At 48.8% G+C, this 19,886-nt stretch overlaps 1 protein-coding gene across 1 annotated transcript in view; it reads right to left on the reverse strand.

Annotated features, from left to right (window-relative positions):
• ITGB5 (integrin subunit beta 5) overlaps positions 1 to 8,030 on the reverse strand; it is a 59,424-nt gene extending 51,394 nt beyond the window's left edge. Inside the window, exons 1-2 of the mRNA XM_030952278.1 lie at positions 7,855 to 8,030; positions 3,795 to 3,880 (exon numbers count right to left, since the gene is read on the reverse strand). The gene's annotated coding sequence lies outside the window, so the exon portion shown is untranslated. The remainder of the gene's footprint in view (positions 1 to 3,794; positions 3,881 to 7,854) is intronic.
• Between the last annotated feature and the right edge of the window lie 11,856 nt (positions 8,031 to 19,886).

Consider the following 19,886-nt stretch of genomic DNA (forward strand, 5'->3'; position numbering starts at 1 on the left):
GAGATGGAAGAGGATGGGGTAAAAGCACCAGAGGGTGCCACTGGGGAAATTTCAGTTCACTTACTCAAAAAGGACATTCCAGTTTAATTAATGTGTATCTCTGGTTTCCACACACACGCATGAATGCATCCACATAGGCAATGGACAGATGGACACAGTTCATCCACCTAACAAACACATCCAACCAACAAGAGGAGCCTCTGCACACTGGTACACTGCTCCCCAATGCAGCAAAAAAGAAAATGTAATGGTGACATTTCCCCCCATACTGGTACTCCCAAATGCTCTTTTGAAGAGCTTTTTTTTTGGCAGCCCCCTGCAAAAAAAAAAAAAAAAAAGGTTTGTCACAGGAAGGTTTATCACAATTAAAACCTCCACCTTTCTTTCACACCTGCCCTGGCAGCTCAGAGGACAGCACTGAAGCCACTTCCTGAACTCCCTGTTGTCCCCAGCAAACCCAAAAAGTCCTGCTCAGCCTGGGCAACCAGGTGCCACTGCAAAAATTCCACAAGCATCCTCTGGAAACCAGGCTGCCACAGAGATAGAGCAACCCCACAGGCCAGTGTGCAGCTTCCAGTCAGAATATTTCACCAGCACCATGCCAGCAATTTCTCATCATTTCCAGCTTCTCCTAGACCCTGCAGATTCCTCAGTTCCAGCGTGGATGGACAGGCTGCAGCAGCCTCCATCACACCAGGAGTCATTCTCCCTCAGAGAGCCCTGCTTCAAGGCATGCTCAGGTGATGGTTAAGGCCCCATATTCACACCTCCTCTTCAAAGTGCCACTGAAATAACCACCCTTGAGGCCTGCCTTTCAAGGTATTCTTCCACAAGCCAACAGAATCGATGCCTGCTCCCACATTTCCAAGAGCCCAAAGAGCAGTGGTTAGCTCAGCAGCCCCGGGAGGCCCTAGGGCTGCTGCACACCAGAAGCTGCTGTCCTCAGCTCATCCATCATCACCCCTTTGGATGGGAACAGGGATGCTGAGCACAAGCAGGAGTGAAAAGAAGTCCAACCAAGCCAGAGGACGTGGTGCACCCTGTACCAACAGGTCAGGAGCTGGCAGTCATAAAGTGAGAGCACCTTGCCTGCTGTGCTGTAAGATCTATCCGTACACATCCCCTTACCCTCACAATTCAGGGCAATGTAAATTCAGGAAACCTTATCCCTCCTGGGAAACTACTGGGATAGGGCTCCCAAAGAAACTGGTATGATGGTATCACCAAGTGATATTATTCCCCAAATATTTCCCCAAAGGCAATACAAGAAGGGATATATATACAGGAAGATCAATTATACATATAACTATACAATGCAGTTATATATAGAGCTCTACAATGTATATATATATATATAAACCATATAACAGACATCTCTAACATACTGTATACATTATATATAAAATTATACATGTACTGATAGACTTCTACTATATGTATTTCCTGACAAAAGTGTTAATTGTTGCTTGCAAAGTCGATAAAAGCTGGCCCAATCTGCTCACAAACCTGTAAAGTAAATGCAAAGGGAGCACAAAATACACATAAATCAGCTGACTGAGGTTCTACCACAGCACAGCAGCCATCTGTGGAACACACTCCAACATCTTACCCCTGATATTTAAAGAGCAGCAGAGCTATAAAATTTGACTGGCATATATGCAACCAGGAAACACAGACAGCAAACTGCAGCCATTGGAAAGAGCTAAGGAAAACACATTAAGAGCTATTTAATAAATTTAATAAACCTGACTAGGCTGCAGCAGAGGGAAGGGGAATAAGGTGGTGAAATGACTATGAAACGATGGCGGATATTATAGAGTTTATAATATTACTTTAAAATTTTCTGAAGTTGAAAAATTCCAGGTATCTTGGAAATCCCATTACCTCACCTGATGATCTCAGCTAAAGAGAAATAATTAGTTTCAAAGAGTACATTCTAAAAAAATTACAAAAAATACAGAATTAGGATAAGAACTTGCTAAGTTTGAGCATGTAGCATGTAATAGGAACAGCAGCTTTTGAACACATAGCTCTTGGCACAAAACGCCTTGAACTGTGTATTTTTAAATAGCTTCTGCAGGCTAAAGGTCAGGAAGTATTACAGGACTTCCCTGTAAACACCCATCTTCCTCCTTGGCCCCTCCATTCCAGTCAGGAATTTTCTTTTTTTTCAGTAACTACCCTGTTTGCATGATAAGAGTCAGGCTGCCAGTCCCATTAGTATAATTAGTGGTCACAGTGACCACCAGATAAACATTTCCACTAGCAGAATTCTGCAGAAAGTTGTCTTTTGATGCCAAGTAAGGAAAAAAACCCAAAAAAACAAAAAAAAGCACAAGCCATTGGGTACCCAGAGCTTAAGAGCCAGCGTTCCTGGATCCAATCTCACCACCACAGATTAGCTGGCTGGAAGAGGAGCTCTTACAGCTGTTTACAAGATGTCTCAGAAGCAAGATCTATTGCTTTACCCTTTCCCTTCTGCACACCAATTGCCTGGCTGGAAAAAACAACCCAGGAAAACTGTGACAGCATCAGCGTGGTGTTTGCAGGGTTTTCCCTGCAGAGCTGCAGCTGTGCTTACCAGTGAAACATCCACTGAAACAGACACAGTGCTTGGGGCACCCCCCGAGACCCAAACCAGAGGGACTGGAAGCCACCTTCACCCCACATCCATCTCCATCCCCAGCCCATCCTCTGCCCTGGAGCTGGCAGCTGCCCCAGGCAGGCCTGGCAGGAGGAGGGAGGGGAGCAGCAGAGAGGACAGAGCCTGCATCCTCAGCTCAGCAACACCAGCTGCAGCTGGAAGGTGAACTGAGAGCCCAGAAGGGGACAGGGATGGCCACACTAGAGGAATAAGGGCCAGGGAACAGAACAGCATCACCACTGGCCATGCCCATGGAGAGGTTCAAGATCACCTACTGCTCTGGAGTTCTACCATCCCAAAATTGGTTCCTGACTAGGCAGCTGTGCCAGCCTGTGTTTCAGATTTTTCCATGCATCTGAAAGCATCCATACTTCTCTCCTGAACACCTAGGACAGGTACTAATCACACAATTGCTTTCTATGCATCAAACATTATTAGGGCTTTCACACACCGTGTTCTCTAGAAATTGTAAGTCTGCTTGATAAGACCTATATTGGATTATATATATATAGACCTAAACTCATGAGCAGCCCCTGGGGAGCAGGGGGAGGTATTTGCAATTGCTCACAAACCAGGAGGTGCAGGTGAATTATGGGTGAGCAGCATCAGCATCAGCACAAGGATGTGTTTTCCCTCAGAAGTGCCCAGTTACTCTGTGAAACTCATGGCACCGACGCCAGAAGCATGGGTCACCCCCCCAAAATGACACAATAGATTCAGAAAGGAGAATTATCTTTGTTACAGACAAAGAGCCCATGCCAGGCCACACGACGAGGGACACGTAGCAGGACACCAGCCAGGGGCTTGGGGCTTTCTGGGGAGAGAGCTTTGGAGCAAGGCTCCCTGGAACACAGAGCCCATGCAGGGACCCAGCATCCACCATAAACAAGAAGGTAATTGAAGGGACAGAAGGACTGAGGGAACAGTGCTGCTCTGTGAGGGTGTGTGGGGGTCTAAGTGGGGTCAGAGACTTATTTCCTATGATGTCAAAGAGCTGAGGAATCCCATAAACCCGAAATACTCTCGGCATGGAGCATCCTCTGCCCTCACTCACCCCTTGTGGCACGAGTCAGGAACAGGCAAGATGAGAAAAGAGCTCCCTCCCAGCACTACAAAAAGCATGAAAGTCAAACGAGGTGTGCCCACCTACCTCCTTGGAGCACCAGGCACACTTGGGATGGATGAGGAGACACTCTTCACAGGATGTGGCGCTTCCACTGGTGCACAGATTGAGACCTTCAGCAAGAGAGAACAGTGTGGGCTGAATGGTTATTCCACTCCAAAACAGGGCTTAGGGGGGGTTCTGAGACATTCTTAATACTAAACACACTGTAAATTCAAACAAGAGCAAATAATCTCCCTGGAGCCTAAAAGGCAGGAGAAGCTGTAAATCTCTCTTCACCTGTAAGGAGATCTTGTTTTCCTTTCCCTCCCTAAGGTAAATGAAAAGGACAGAAACTTGCTTTGGGATGCTGAGAACCTCTAAAAAATGACTGAATCTGGTGATTTTTCTTTACTCTTTTTCAGTGGTGTCTGGTTAATCAGAGTCCAGCTACTCATATGCCTAATCAAAGACTCCCATTGCTGTAGGCAGAACTCAGTAACTGTTTGACCACTCTGAAATGTGGAGCTGGCTGTCCAAAAGCTGAGATGCTGACTTTTAGAGACACATCTTTAGGCATATCTTCTCATTTTTTTCTAGCTGGATATATGGGGGGGCCTCTCCCCATAATTTTCATATTCAATCACTCTTGAAACACACTCATCTCCCCTTCCCACACAGGTGATTCTCACAGTGGACTCATGTTGCAGTACATTACTTTTATTTCACTACGAGAAACACTTCCACAGGATATCCAGGTTAAGCTGTGCAGTGTGTTTGCACTGGGACATTTCCAAGGCAGCAGGGGTGGAAGGGCAGCGAGGGCTCTCCCTGCCTGTGATCCCAGCAGGGGCATCAGCCAGGCTGATGCTCTTTGCTCCTGGATTGCTGGTGTGCAGCAGCACAAGGGGTCCCGAGCAGGTTTCACTTACAAAATCCACAGTTTGCACTTTGGGCTTTAAAAATGAACTGGAACCACACAAGTAAAGCCAAAGTAGACATCAATGGTATGGGCTCTGAATGCAGCAGCTTGTTCAAGCATGCCTGTGGCTATGAATGTGCCCTTCCACACCACTGATGGCCCAGCTCCCCCGGGTGCAGCTATTAACTTCCACTGTCAATAAATGATTAAAGAAATCTTCAACCGAGGTTTCAGCACAGAGGCTGCACACTCCAAATGAAATGCCTCAGGCTCAAACTCCCAATCTGCTATTTTTTCCAACCCAAATGTCAATAAAAGCATTGTCAGGCCTCTATTTTCAGCCAGTTGCTTCTGCAGATACCAGTGCACCACTGCTGCTGGGTGTAATCTGCAGATTCCACAGAGTTGCCAACAGCTGCTGAAGAGTCCCATGAAGTTTTCTCCTGACCCAAGAACTTTCTGCCATGAGAGCTTTGGAAGAAGGATTTTTGCTGCATCCCATGTGAATACTGCACCAAGAAATGGAAAGCAGTGGCTGCCTGGGTCACTCCATAAGGGGCTGAGCTGTGAGCACAGGAAGCAGTGAATCAAGCGGGACAGCTGGAGGAAAACCTGGCATGCCCTGGACTAAAAACAAAAAGAGGATAAGCAGGTCCTGTCAGTCACTGCAGAGGGCTGGCCGTGCCAGAGCCCTGCACTGACGGGTCTCTGCTGCCCACAAGGTGGTTAACTCTAACCCCAGAGAGCCAAGCCCTGCACTCTCTCTATGGCTCTCATTCAAACAGGCTCCTTGGGCTCATTCATACCAAACAAGAGCCTTCTTAAGAGTGTGGGCTTTTTTTTTTCCTTCTGGCTGTTACCACATCCCCAGGCGTTTCATTCCTTTTTTGCATTCAGAAGTGATATTCCAGCTCCTGGATACTACAAGAGCTCAAAACATAAGTAAGTTGTATAAAGCAAAATGTAACTTGCTCAACTGAGTTAAAATTTAGACAGCAATTAACACTTGCTTAACAAGCCCTACAACATGGTCCAAAGCCTCTCCTTGGGAGCTGCTGCTCTGGCAGCTGTGCACAGGGTAACCCAGCTAAAATAATGAGCTTTATAGAGCAAATACTTGCATTCATACCCTGGCTACCCAGGCCTGGCTCTCCCACAGCTTCACTCGCCCATCTGCATGGAAATATTTACCTCCATTCCTGACTGCTGGGTTTTTGAGAGTTTACTTAGTCACAGTAAGAGCTGAATGAAAACCAAGGTCTCCTCCTTCCACTGCGTGCCATGACCAAAGCAGCCCACGCTCCTGTGGCCAGCCATGGGGTGACATTCCTCCTGGTGGCAGCTTTTGAAGTTTCCAAGTATGCTTTTCTTTCCACTCTGCAGCAACACTAAACCATTTCCAGCATTGTTGTGAAAACAGAGCTTTGTGAAGCCCTCCAATTTTAGACTGAAACCTGAGCTTTTTGAGTTGGAGTAGAGACACGCAGGATTTTCCAGATGCAAGTCTTTGCTGTGCTTGGTTCAGTGCAGTCATTCCCAAATCCAGCAGAGGAAGGACCTGATGATGCTCATGCCAGTCCAGACCTTTGCAGATGCTGGGGCAAGTCACCCACTGAGACTGGAAGGAACTCAGTCTGCTCTTTGGACTGCGGTACATTTAATGAAACCACTCCTGAAAAATCAACTGAACTTCTTATAATGGTGAAAATTCCATCCAGGGTTTAGCTGGGATTACTCTGGAGGTAAATAATCCATTCCCTGGATTGCTGAGCTGCACTGCCCACATACAGTCCTTCACACTGATGCCACTGAGTCCTAAGCCCTGCACCCTACTTATTTTGCACAGAAGTGTCCAGCAAGCACAAAGAACATCTCCAAATGACATCCTTCCCTTGGACTGAGCTGCAGGAGAGCCCAAAAAAGCAGAAGATGACAGTGTACTCCACTAGACAGCGGAGATTTTAACACATCAAACTACAGATGCAGAGCAAGATAGGAAACTCTGATGAAAGGTACTCATCAAATTTACTCATAAAGATGCTCCAGGCAATCAGACCTCATTTTAAACCTGTTCTGCAAGAAATCCTAGTTTGGGCAGCTCCTCAAACAGAGGTGAATGTACTGGCTTGCTTAGGGAAGACAGATTAAAACAAAAAAAGTCAAAAAGTGATGCACTTTATACAGCTAAGCACGAAAAAGGAGCATTTTATCTGTGCTTGCAATAAGCATTCTAAGAGACCCAAGATAGTCTGCTGCAATACTGAACCATCAATTTCATGGATCAGGCACACACAAAAAAAAAAAGAAGAAAACTTCTGAGCTTTTGCAATTATGTGCCACAGCACCCTGCAAGATGAGCCCCTTCCTAAGATTACTCATTAAAATATCAAGCACTTAGAGTAAGTACTGGAATGGTGGACTTAGGCATTTTGTGGGGTTCCTTCTTATAAAAAAAAGTTTCCCCAAATGCTCAGAGAGGAGGAAAACCCTATTTCCAGTACTGCTGGAGCAGAGTTACAAACTGCGCTGCAGTTCACGTGTGTGTGTGGAAACTGGGAGCATCCCCACGAGGGACAAGGACCTCTCTCTGGGTGCCACGGTTCAAGGTGCAAGTGAGGAACGATGCAAGGTGAGAGCGTGGGTACCGGTGACCGGCAGGGCACAGCCCGTGGGCCCTGGCACAGCCAGCTTTCTGCTGCTGCTCCTCATCCCATCGATTGTCACACCGCGCTCAGGCAAACATCCCGGGAAGTGCTTACCCCGAACAGAAGTGGCTGCAGCCGCTCCCATTAAGAATACACACAGAACGAGCTGTATAAATAGCAGTTCCGTGCTTTTTAAGGCGAACACCCCGCGGATGCGGTCCGTGCCCCGCAGCGCTGCCGGAGCGCGGCTCCCCGCCACCCGCAACCGGGGGCAGGCGGGAGGGGGCCGGGGCCGGCGGGGATGCGCGGAGAGCCCCGGCAGTGCCACCCCGGGCAGGGGACAGCGGGGACAGCGGGGACCGCGTCCCGCCGGCGGCGGGCGCACGGCAAAGCGGGCGGCGGGGGAGGCACCGGGAAGGGGGGCGAGAGGGGCGCAGAGCACAGACGCTAACGGAGAGCACCGAGGCGGGTCTGGGGGACAAGCCGCCTTCCGGAGCGGCGCTCGCAGGGCCCGGGGCGGCGGGAGCGGAGCGGCCCTTACCTCTGCCGGGCTGCAGCGGGGCGGCCAGGAGGAGGAGGCGCAGGAGGAGGAGCGGGGGGGGCCGGCGGGCGGCGGCGGGGGCCGGCAGCCCCCTCGGCGGGGCATGGTGCGGCGGCCGGGGCGGCCGGGCTGCCCTTCCCGGCCGGGCCCTCCCCGCCGCCTTTTGTGCGGCCGCGGCGGCGGCGGCGGGAGGAGGAGGCGGGGGCGGCGCCGCGGAGCTGCCCGGGGGCGGCGGGACGGGACGGGGCGGCGTGCGGTGCCCCTGTCCGTGCGTCTCTCCGTGTGTCCGTGGGTCTGTCTGTGCGTGTGTCTGTCCCGCTGCCCAGGGTGCGCTGCCGCCTCCCCGCCCCGCGCAGGGAGGCGTAGCCCCGTCCGGAGCGGGACCCGCGGGCACGGCCGGGCCCACGGACACGCACACGGGCACACACACGGACACGGGACACGGACACGGACACGCACACGGACACGGGACACGGACAGGCTGCCTCTGCTGATATAGCCACCCGGCCAGGCACAGGCAGACACGCACGGCGTGCGCAGACACACGGACACGGGCAGGAGCACAGATGGAGCCGCAGGCACACGGGGAATGCGCGCCCTCCTCTCCGCTCGCAGCAGGGCTCGCACTCATTCCCCACGGGTCAGTGCCTGCTCTTACGTGGCGCTTTTCCCGCTTCAGGGATTTTCGCTGTGCAAACAGGCTGTGTCCATTTGCTGAAGGGCTCTCCGAGCCAGGGCACCCGGGCAGCGCTGCACTCACCGTCTGGCGGCTTCTTGGCACGGTCTGCGCCCCCACCGCTGGGACATCAACACTTCAGGTCGAAAGGAAGCATCGGATTTATGCTCGTGTTTGGGTTGCTGGAGAGCTTTCTGTATTCTTCTGCTTTTAAAATACATCATAAATCCTCCCTAGAGCTGATCATTGGTTTTAAAAGCAGGTTATAGTAACAGGTAACTTACCCATGACCTGCAGACCTTCGTGACACCCTCATGTCTGCCAGATCTCACCGTCAGATTTTGCTTAAAACACGTTTTCTTGCTGTTCTCAGACAGAAGAGATTAACTGACAGTAGAGATTAATTGACAGCCACCTGCCAAAATTCCCCCTCACTTGCATTGATTCCCAAAGCTGCTTTCACAAACCTTGCTGATTTCTTCAAACTCTTCATACCCCCGGGAGAAACCAGGTTTGGGTTTAAAGTGACTATTTGTTTTTTTACGAAATACACACCTAGAAAACTTGTAACATTTAACCGTCCCGGGACTGCTAAATCAAACCAAGTCCTGGTGTGGCTGTGGGAGCATCACAACCCTACTGCTTGCAACCAGTGCAAAAATACCACTAAATGCCTCACCAAAACCTCTGCCATGGTAGGAGTGTGGTATGTTGGACAGGCAGTAACCTACAACCTGCCCTCAAGTTTTTGGCTGTGCTCGGGGAAAGGGACAGCATCAGCTCTCCCTGTTATCCCAAAACTTAAGGTGCACGCTGTCACCCTTTATTAATAATAACATTAATACTGGCCATGTTGGGACTGACCTGGACGTGCAAGATGTGGTGTTGGGGACTTCGAAGCAGGCTGTTCCTCTGTGGAATATTTTATATTCCTGTGGGGGAAAAAAAAAAAAAAGAAAGTGAAATGCAGATCCTGCACTTGCACAAGATAAAGTACCCAATATGAGCATCACTGCCCAGAGAGGCCTTGTGTAGATCTAGAAGTCCCTTCTTGGGTCTTCTGGCCATGCCCAAGTACCCCAAGACACAACTGCAACTACAACTATCCATGGATAGACTCATGTTTGAGAGCTTTAAACTATTCCTGGCTGCAGGAGCAGGGAGACACTCATCCCTCATCCCTGCATCCTGTCATGCTGCCCCAGGAGCAGTGGGTGGAGGAGCAGATGCCCAGGGACAAGTGGCAAATGAGCAAGGGCGGAAAGGAAAAGCAGGGCCATGGGGTAAAGAAACTCCTTGGAGGGAAGGAAACCACCTTCTGAGTCTCTGCTGTGGCATCTCAAGGGGCAGAGAAGAGGGCTTGAGGAGGCAAACAGTTCTTTCAGAAGGAATGTATTGCAGCAGGACCAGGGCCAGGCGAGGCACAGGAGCTCCCCAGTCACTGGTTATTTTTAGCTGGGCTCAGCTGAGGCCGAGCTCACTCTTTCTGCGGGCACTGGCACCTGGTGCTTGCTGTGCCCAGGCTGTCCTCATCCCACAGCCCCCTGAGAAACCCCAAGAGAAGGGGGAAGGCCAGGAGCTGCTGCTGTGCACTTTTTGAGCAGTAAGATGTTGTTGATGCTCAACATCTGCTATCAGCCATCATGTTTTTCAAGCCAAATCCTTTGAAGTTCCTGCAGAGTCACGGGTGGTTTATCCTATCCCAGTACAGCACCAGTGACCAACATCACTGTGTGGTGTGTACAGGAAGGACCCCAGGAGCCACAGGGGAGGAAGTGCTGTGGCTTCCCCAATGAGAAGAATGTTAGCACCCTTCTCTGAAGCTGGTGCTGTGCTCCTGCCCCACATGCAGCAGCAAAAGAGGATGTAACTGCACAAATGGCCAAAGAAGCATCTGTAACACCACGAGGGGGAACTCATGGTGAACGTGGGGTGGGGAGCCCAGTTCCAGAGAAAGAAGGCAGCCTTGTGTCCCTGAGCTTGGCCACCAACCAAGAAATGAGGCATGACCAGGGGTAATGTGTGGCCTGAAATGAGATCCACAGAGAAGCTGTTGGTATAAAACCTTCAAGCTTGCAGGTGGCAATGTGCCCTGGTTGTTTTTCTGGAGTCAAGCATGGGGTGGCAGTAGATGCCCCAAAAAAAGATTTCCTTCATGTATGAAACCTGATAACCCCTTGATCTTCCTCCTGGGATTCCCTTGTTCTGAATAAGGGGTTGAGAAAAAAAGCTTTTGGTGCCCATGTCTCAACAGGATTATTATGGACTCAGTAGAAGATGAGTTTGAGGCAGCACCAAGGTTTTGGGAAGAGAATAGAAAGAAGGGCTCTGTCTCCTGGGGATTCTGAAAGGATGACCTACAGCAAAGTCTCCCTTCATCTCCAGGAACAGCCACCACCACAGCCTGGGTCTTTTCTCTCTTGACCATCCTGTCTCCTGTCTACAAAATGCCATCCTAGAAGATCACATAGTCTGTGAGATCCCTCAGGCTCCTTCAAGTATTTACGTGCCACAGCCCATAAATACTTGCCAAGGCCCTTGGACTTGGGTTTTCAGTATCATTGCACAGTTTTTCTGTAACAGAGAGAGGAAAATCCCTGTGTAGAAAGTCCTGATCTTTATGTTCATTTTCTTATCACTTACACTTTAACCTGTGGTTAAAGCAGAACATAAACCCAGGGTATCTGACCTGGGTATGGATTTGAAAGTGATGTAATTATAAGTTGATTCTCTGTCTCTTTTATGATCAGTGAAATAAAATCCTTTATCTAAGATACTTCAGGTGTTCTACAGATAGGTTTTCATTGTCCTATTTTCCTTGGGGCAGGAAGGGTGGATAAAAGCATCTGAGTCACATCTAGATGTCTACCATGGCACTAAAGAAAATCTGATTTTCAGTGGTGATTCCTTCTCTCTGCACCAGTCTGAGCCACTCCCAGGCCCTTGCAAAAGCCACAGCCTGTTTCAGGGTGAAGCTCCACCTCTGCCTTAGTGTTTCACAAAATATAGCCACTCTCCAGCAGCAAAATCCTGGGACATCTCTGACTATCTCCCATTTCCAGACTCTGTGGCATAAGTTTAGGTTTGCTACTTCCTAGCAGCTCCAGCTGGAAGAAACATCATCTGTCTGGATGTAACTCCTTACAGCCACACTATTGGGTACACCTCATTCAACCACCATACTTGCAGTAAGTTCAGGATCCCAGGCACAGCTCTCTAGTGTGCAAGACCAGCTAAAATATCTAAATTGCCTATTTCCAGAAGTCAAGTGGCTCGATGGGGAATCCAGGTGCAGCCTGGTTTTGGGCACTGCTGGTGCACAGCAGGTCCTGAACATCCCTCAGTCCCTTTGGTCCAAGCAACACTTCATGCAACAAAGGATGGTCAAACAGGAATTCAGATGGTGAAAAAAGTGGACTGATTTATGGTTTTAATGAAAAGGAGTTTTAGGAGAGCTAGGGTCAAACTGGGGTGTAGGATCAGGGATGTGAAATTAAAGGCAAACTCACCTGAATCTTGGAAACCTCCACCGTGTTACAAACAGTTCTTGTATTAGGAAAACACTTCATTCTCCTTTCCAGGTCCTCACCATGCTGTTTGCTGTTCCTCCTGGCCGTGCCATGATGGGAAAGAGGGGAGCAGAGACACAAGCTGTGGGCACTGTGCAGCTTTGCCATCCCCACTCTGCCTCCTCCCACAAGTGAGCCCACAGCCCAGGCTGCTGGGGCTTTCACTTCCATGGAAAAAGTTTGTCTCCTTCTTTTTCCAAGGAAGCTGTAAAAAAAAAAAAAAAACCAATTCACACAAAATGCTTGTTAGTAATAGGCAACTACCACATGCCAAAAATTACAATAATAAATTTAATCCTATTTCTATTCTCTGGCTAAAGATACAGCACATGTTGCTGCTGCCTGCTATAAAAATAGATATTTTTACCATCTAAGGACGGTAAAAATACCTCTGTCTCAGATACTCAAGAGCAACACTACTCCCAAACAACTCCTGCCCTGCTGAAGAGCAGCATTGCAACACTTCTGGGAAGCAGAGAACAGCACCTAAAGTGGTTTTGCCAAGTTTTGACCTTCTAATAGATGAAAAAAGGCAGAGCTCAGAACAAATCTCTGAGCTAGTCCATGCCTGAAGCTGCTGGGCTGGAAAGTGAGGGAGGTACAAGGGGGAGACTTTCCTCTATGGTACCTGAAGTTGAGACAGGGATGGTGGAGCCAAACTGGAAGCCAATTTGGCCAGACCTGGCCGAGTTTTGGTGTGCCTACAGCCCCTGGAGCAGGCTGGGAGGCACTCGGCTGCCTGAGAGGCTGTCTACAGGAGGGGCTCGCTGATGTGCTGAACTGAAAAGGCTGGTGGATATCTCCAGCCATGAGCCATCCCAAAAAATATGCCCCAATCCCCAGAGTTAAGTAATGCTCCATCAGAGGGACAGGAATGCACCAGGCTGGGACACAGGAGAGGGTTAAAAATTAGCAGCTCCATGGAAACCTGTCTGTGTACCTATTAATGGTTAGCCCCAAGGAAAGCGAGCTCATTAAAAGGTTTTGCCTCTGCTGTGCTTTATCCGGCAACTGCAAAGAGCCAGCCCCACCTTGTGGCCAGGGCTTCTTCTGCTCGGTGGCGGAGAGGAACGAGAGGGAGGAGGGTATGACAGCCCCAAGGTCTGTCCTCACCACCCTGCCGGGCGAGTTGAAGAACATTCCGTCTTCCTGCACCTGCTGCCCCGCATCAACGGGCCCCACTTTGGTTAGCGCTCCGGGAGAGCCGCAAAAGCCGGGAGAAAATGCTGGATGCATCTGGCAGGGGGTTTCCTACAAATGGAGAGCCCAAAGAGATTTCTTTGTATGCCTTTCATTTCTCCTGCATTTCATGTAGGGGGAGCATCGTTAAATACGATTGGAAATGTCAGCAGGTAGAGCCAGCTAGGCTTGGCCCCACTCAAATCTCTGGCAAAATTCCCACTGAATGCACTAAAAGTTCCAGTCTTAAGCACCTTGATGAGCACAGTGCTCTGGAGGTACAAAAGGGTTTCCAAGGAATTCACCTGGATCTGTGCAGTTTGGACCTCACAATGCCCCATGCAGCTTTTCAAATCACAGCTGACACCTGGCTACTTAATCACTACCCGAAATAAATCACTGGACTCCGGTTTTTTGCTTATTTTTCTGGCAAGTGGGTTTTGCCCAGCATGAGCTTGCTGCAGAATCTGTTCACACCAATCTTGGAAGGACAAAACAGTTGAGAAATGCTAAAGAGCCTACAAGGAAAGGCCTTGCTTTGAAAAGAATAATAATGTGCACATGTTGTAACACAAGTGCAGCACAAGCCCTGTTTCAGTTATAGGGATGATATACAGGCCCAGGCCCACAATTCCTCCCCAGAGACCCCTATTCCCATTAATGTCAGTACAAGTTAGGCACTGAAATACCTGCCTGGACTTGACCCCTGTTTCTCACCAATTTAAACATTCCTCTGCTTGAGAGGGGATTAAGAACCTTAGCACTATAATGACCTCTTGAATTCATTGACTGTTCCAGATATAAAACATTTCTTCTTTTAACTTTTGGCTGATTTACCCTATAAAAGATCTCTGTGGATAAAAAAAAAAACTTGAGAGAAAGCCTTCTTTTCCCCCCCAAACTCTCATTTATGCAGCAGACTTTCTTTCCTCAGCTACATCCAGACATCTATGACTAAAGGAGAGGCAAGATCCCCTAATCTCAACCAGGCTCATGTCTTTCAGCATGGAACAGGCAGCAGTGCCACCAGTGAGGGTCAAGGGGAGCTCTCTCAGGAGGGCTGGGGGCCTTCCTTGCCCTCCCACCCACCAAGATGTGATGGATGTTACTGTGGGAAGATGTTAATAGCACCTTTGAAAATTGGCTGCCCAACAATGACCAAACAGGGAAACCAGCTGGGTTTCCTCAGAGTGGCACCAATGGTATTAAAGGTTCAGAATGGGCAAAAAAACAAAAAACAAAAACAAAACAAAACCAAACCAAAAAACCAAAAGAACCAACCACCAAAAAAACCAAAACCCCACAAACAAACAAACAAACAAACATAAAAACCCCAAACAAACTAAAAAAGAAAATGCTTGGCTGCCATAGATGCCCACCTAAGCAATGTTGGGTCCCTCCACAGGTCTCTCTGGGGTCCTGAGCAACATTTATTCATTTTTAATTTTTCTCAGTGCCCTATTTTCCTTTTCCTTTATCTGACCCTGCAAGTCTCCCAGTTCCCCTGGGGATATCTCTGCCATGTTTGGGCCACCAGCTGGGCAGATGTTTTCTCTCTGCTCCCCTTGGTGTCACCCACACCAGTGGGTGCTCTGGGGGACACTGCCTGGGGCTGGGAGACAGTGTCCAGGGCATTGGGAACAGTGAGAAGCAGGAGAGGCACAGCTCCTTTATAAGATGTTTTACTTCCACCAGGAGAGGGAGAGTGGGAGCTGCTGGTCTCAGTTTGCTTCTCCTGGAGAGGAACAGACTTTGCTCTCCAGAGGTTGCTCTTTGGAGCCTGGGTGTGAAAGGCAGCACCTTCCAGATTCAAAAGCAAGAAGCATTTTGCATTTTTTCAGTTGTCTGTTTGTGACAGTTTCCCTTTGTTTCTTTCATGAGGCCGTTTTTACACAACCAGCAGAGCCCCATGTTCAGCACCTTACCCTGCCTCTCTTTTAGGAACAGCCTGGCCATACTTAGGGCATAAAAATCCACTATGAACATATGCCACAGGCATCACCTTTCAGCCCATGATGCTGTTGAATAAAGCAGCTCAATGCATTCAGAAGCTGAGAAATGTCCCTCTGTCCCAGGATGTCCATCCCATCCCAGACTGGTCCAGCAAGAGCAACTGAACAGACTGTGTTGGGGCCTCAGCTTCTTTTACAGCCCCTTCCTCCAGCCCCCCTCCACTCTCTCATCCTTTTGTTAGGGGGTACATCTCCTAAGGATGCATTTGCATCCTTGAATTTGCCTAATCTCCTTTTGAACCCGCAGATACAGCATCCACAGCATCCTGTGACAGCAAGTTCACCAGCTGTCCCTGGAGGGTTCTTTTCTGTCTGCTTGACACTGACCTTCTCTAGCATTGTGTGCCCCCAGATTCTGGTGGGTGTTTGGCTGCCATTCTGAGTCAGAGGCTTTGGAAACCCTTTAATGATGGCTCTGCACCTCAGTGAGTCTGCAGGGTGTGCCTGGGAATGCAGCTGGGTACCACAGCCCCCACACCTGCTCCTCTGGGATGTGCTGCTCCTCTGGGTCCCCAGGATCAGGGCCTGGTCCCAGTCACTTTCACAACCACTTTTTCTGTTTGACCCCATCCCTCCTCTTACCTCAGTGAAAATGACTTCACTTACCCTTCCTTTACTCCTGTTATCTCTTTACTCTGTGGTTCCCTTCTCCTTCCAGTTGCTCCAGCTCTTCCAGCTGAGCCACTGCAGACTGGCAGACATGGGGAGCTCCCCAACAGCTTCAGCTGTGAAAGCAGCCACAAAGTCATCACTGACTTTCTCTGCTTCATCATCATCATCATCCCCATCTGCCCTTCTATACCCTTGTAGTCAGCATTCCCACTGATTTCCTAGCTGCCTTTGTGGCTTTGGTATATTTAAAGAGCCTTTTATCAGCAGCTAGAGCATCCTTGGCAAGGCAATTTACAGATCTTATTTTTAGCCCTGTTTCTTTCCTGTTTAATTGTGACCTGATATGTTTTGTGGGTTTCTTTGTTCTTAGACCACTTTGGGCTTTTAGTGTTGGGTTTGGGGATATTTTTTTTTGACAGGTTGCTATAAAAATCAGTGTTCTCAGCCCACACCCCAAAACCTGGGAGAGGTCAATTTAATGCTGCTGGGAACCCTTAGTAAGCAAAGCTACTCCATATTCCCCCCACCAGACACATGGCAGTGAAACAGAAAACATTACTGGCTTAAAACTAAAAGGCTGAAGGATGGGAAATTGGATAAAATAGCAATTGATGACTTTGCAGCTGCTAAACCTGACAAGTGACATTCCTCCTCTCACAAGAGTGACAGAGGAGGCAGAGCTAGGCTGGCCTTGCTGTAGATTGTGGGTCATTGAACCACAAATTACCAGCAGGATCCTCTGTCTCTGGGTTGTATTAAGGTCCAGTCACCTTCCTGAGCCTGGGATGAAGTTAAGGTGAAGTTAAGTCTCCCCTAAACCAGGAGCAGCCATGTTCACCTGCTTGAATCCCTTCAACCCTCACCTGAGTTTCCCCACTCTCCACACCAGGAGTTTCATTGGGAAGCCAAGGAGATGAAAACCTCTTGCCAGAGGAGAGGCTCCTTTTCCCTTACCCCTGTCCCTCCTGTTGGAAGGAACTCTGCCATTCACCTTGAAAACAGCCAGCCATCAAACTCAAGGTGCACAAGAAGTGAAAAATCAAGACCTGCAGTGGCATCTTACCTTCATTGTTCACTTTTGCCAGTTTATGCCTCCAGCTTGGCACATCACATGCAGGACCTGCATAAAAACAGTCTCCTAGAGGAAACAAGGGGTGGCTGCCTCCAACAGGCAACCAGAAAAAATGCAAAGTGCTTCCTGCTTTCAGGCCTGAAAGGTGCTGCTTTCACCTGCAAGTGTGGATGCTGGGCTTTGCTGGGGAATGTTGGATGCAGAGGTTTAGCTCTCAGTTTTGGGGCTGGTTTCAGGTGTGAGCAGGGTCTGATCACCCCACCCATTCCTACCCTGCCATCCCATTACATTCCTGAGCTGCAGCTCCTCTGAGGCAGCTGCCCAGACCCAGGTTCTTACCCCACTGCCCCCCACAGCACCTACCATGCCCCTCCCCTGCCACCCCACATTGCTGGAATATGCTTGGGTAGATCTAAATAAATGTAGAATGGCATATGGCTGAAGCTATCCCAAAATTCCCAGGCAAGTATGTGTTGTAACCAGGCAAACCTCTGTCCCAGCTCCTTTAGCACACCCTGTGCATGCATGCCAAGCAATTACACTCTCCAGAGTGACTTCTGGTCTAGGATGAAAGTTGGTGGCAGATTTGAGTGGCAGCCTCTTCCCCACCTCCTCTGCAGGTCATGTGCCAGCAGGACCCTCTGCTTCTCAAGGACACACTACCCCTCAAGAAAGAAAAGGGATGGGAGAACCCAGGATGCAAAATGAGTTGTGGCAGATCCCTGGAGCCTCTCAGCCTGCCTGCAGGCGTGTCCACACTCACACTGACAGTGAGGACCCAACTCAGCTCCTTTCCTATGCCTACTTGGATTTTGAAGGATGTGCAGCTGAAATAAAGCATGAGTCAAGAGGCAGCAGTCATAAAACTCAACAAAGAGCTGTTTTCCATGATGACATTTCCCAGAATAGTCACACATTGCTAATAGACAAACAGAAGTGAAATATCTGGGAGTTTGCCCTTTCGGTACAGAATTCCAGTGCAGATAAAAGAGCTGTAACAGCCTTTGAAATGCTAAAAAGGAGCAGGCTCACAGTGGTATCTGATTGCCCCTCCCCATGAAATGGGCTAAATGAGAACTGGTAACAGTTGCAGAAATTAGCTTTGAATTAGAGCAATGAAAATTCCTCTGCAGTTAAATGATGCAAACACCTGACTGGTTTTGCTGGTTTTATTACCAGTGATAGCACATGTCGGGATATCACACCCTCAATAAAGTTTTACTGCATTAAAGTTTCTCGTTCAGCATTCAGCTGCATTTCCAACCTCTGCTGCTTCGCAAAAGAATAGGAGATAACACTTAAAGGCCTTTCCACATGCCTCTGTAGCAGGTTACTGTTACATGTATTTCGTGCAGGGAGCCAGGCAATTTACCTCAGTGAAAGACCACGATGACCATTCCAGCAGGCTGTTACTGTTGATAGGGAAAATCCTTTTCATTCAGCTCCATGCAAGCCCAGGTTCCAGTCTGCCATACAAAGACTGGGAGAAGGAGGTATCCAAGCCAGCTGAATGAAGCTGAGCTCCATGACTTTTGGCCAGATTCTGCCTTTGTCCCATCCATCTTCCAGTGTCTCACCACATGCAAACTTCCCCAGAGTGGAGTCTGCATGGGGTTAACAGAGTGCTGCAGACACCAGAACCTTTTCCTGCTGCTGAAAAGTCAGAGGAAAGGGGGGAAAGAAAAGGACTGAGCAGAAGGATTAGAAGCTGGGAGCATCTCCTTCGCCCAGGTAATTGTGGAGACACACAGGGCTCAAAGAAAAAGGGGCAGCAGGCATGGGGGGCACACATTGAATTGTTGGGGGAGGGAGCTGCTCCAGCTTTTCTAGCCAGAGGAAAAATGGGTCTCTCTGCCTCTTGTGAAAAGTGTAGCCACCATGCCTTGCTTTGCTCCTCACAGGACAGTACTCCCAGAGGAAAAGTCAAGAAAATAAGAGCAAAGCCCTCCCCATCCCACGAGCAAGGTGTCATGAGCAGTTAAACCCAGCTAGCCCTGCTCCCATGGGGCCGTGCTGAGCATGCAGAGATGCACACAGATGGGCTGGGCTGAGGCCACCAGAACCTGGTCTCCTACAGACCCTGCCAATGGCAGACACTGTGCAGCCAGGTGACAGCAGCAAAGGGGACAGGAGTGAACTGGAAGAAACAATGAAACCTCAGGAAAACAACAGAGAGAGAAAATGGCACCTTTTCTCACCAGCAGGCTGAGAAAGCAGGGTCTACCTCCTTTTGCTACAGAAGACACATGAGAAAGATCAGGACTATTTAGGTCCCAGCTTTCAATCACTCAGCTGCCAAGTGGGAGCTGGTTTTGATCATGGAGAGACTGGAAACAAGCATCTGCATGGACATCCTGGTAATCTCTGCAGCCACATACAGTATTCTCTGCCACTGACCCCCAAACTTGTCATTTAAGCCGAAAGGCACTTCTTTTCATCTGGGCCAGAAACATCTGCCATCAGATAGAGCAGCTTGTCCAGCATTTTCGAAGGAGATCCAGCTGCAGTAACTACACAGTTCCCACCAAAAAAACTTACTGAATATTGGTGCCAGTCTCACAACAATAAACATTTTAACTTCATTAATACTTAACAACATTTCTGAACTTCTGAGTGAAACCTGGGTGCTGAAACTAGTCTGTGCACACTTGTGTCTAAATTCTGCCTAAATTTTAACATAAAAACGTCTCTGGAGTTTAAAAAAAACCAAACCCTTAAATCACTGGGAGGAACATAGGAAAGCCTTGGTACTGAGAAAAAATAATGTTTAATAGGAAAAGTTAATCTGCATATATAAAAACCAAAACACAAAATACAGCAGAATTAAATGATTATTTAAATGATTGTAATCTATAAATATATGTACATATGTGTGCATGTAAGTATTTTATATAAATATAATGTTAATGCCA

This window comes from Camarhynchus parvulus, chromosome 7 (assembly GCF_901933205.1).
Source record: "Camarhynchus parvulus chromosome 7, STF_HiC, whole genome shotgun sequence".
Lineage (NCBI taxonomy): Eukaryota > Metazoa > Chordata > Aves > Passeriformes > Thraupidae > Camarhynchus > Camarhynchus parvulus.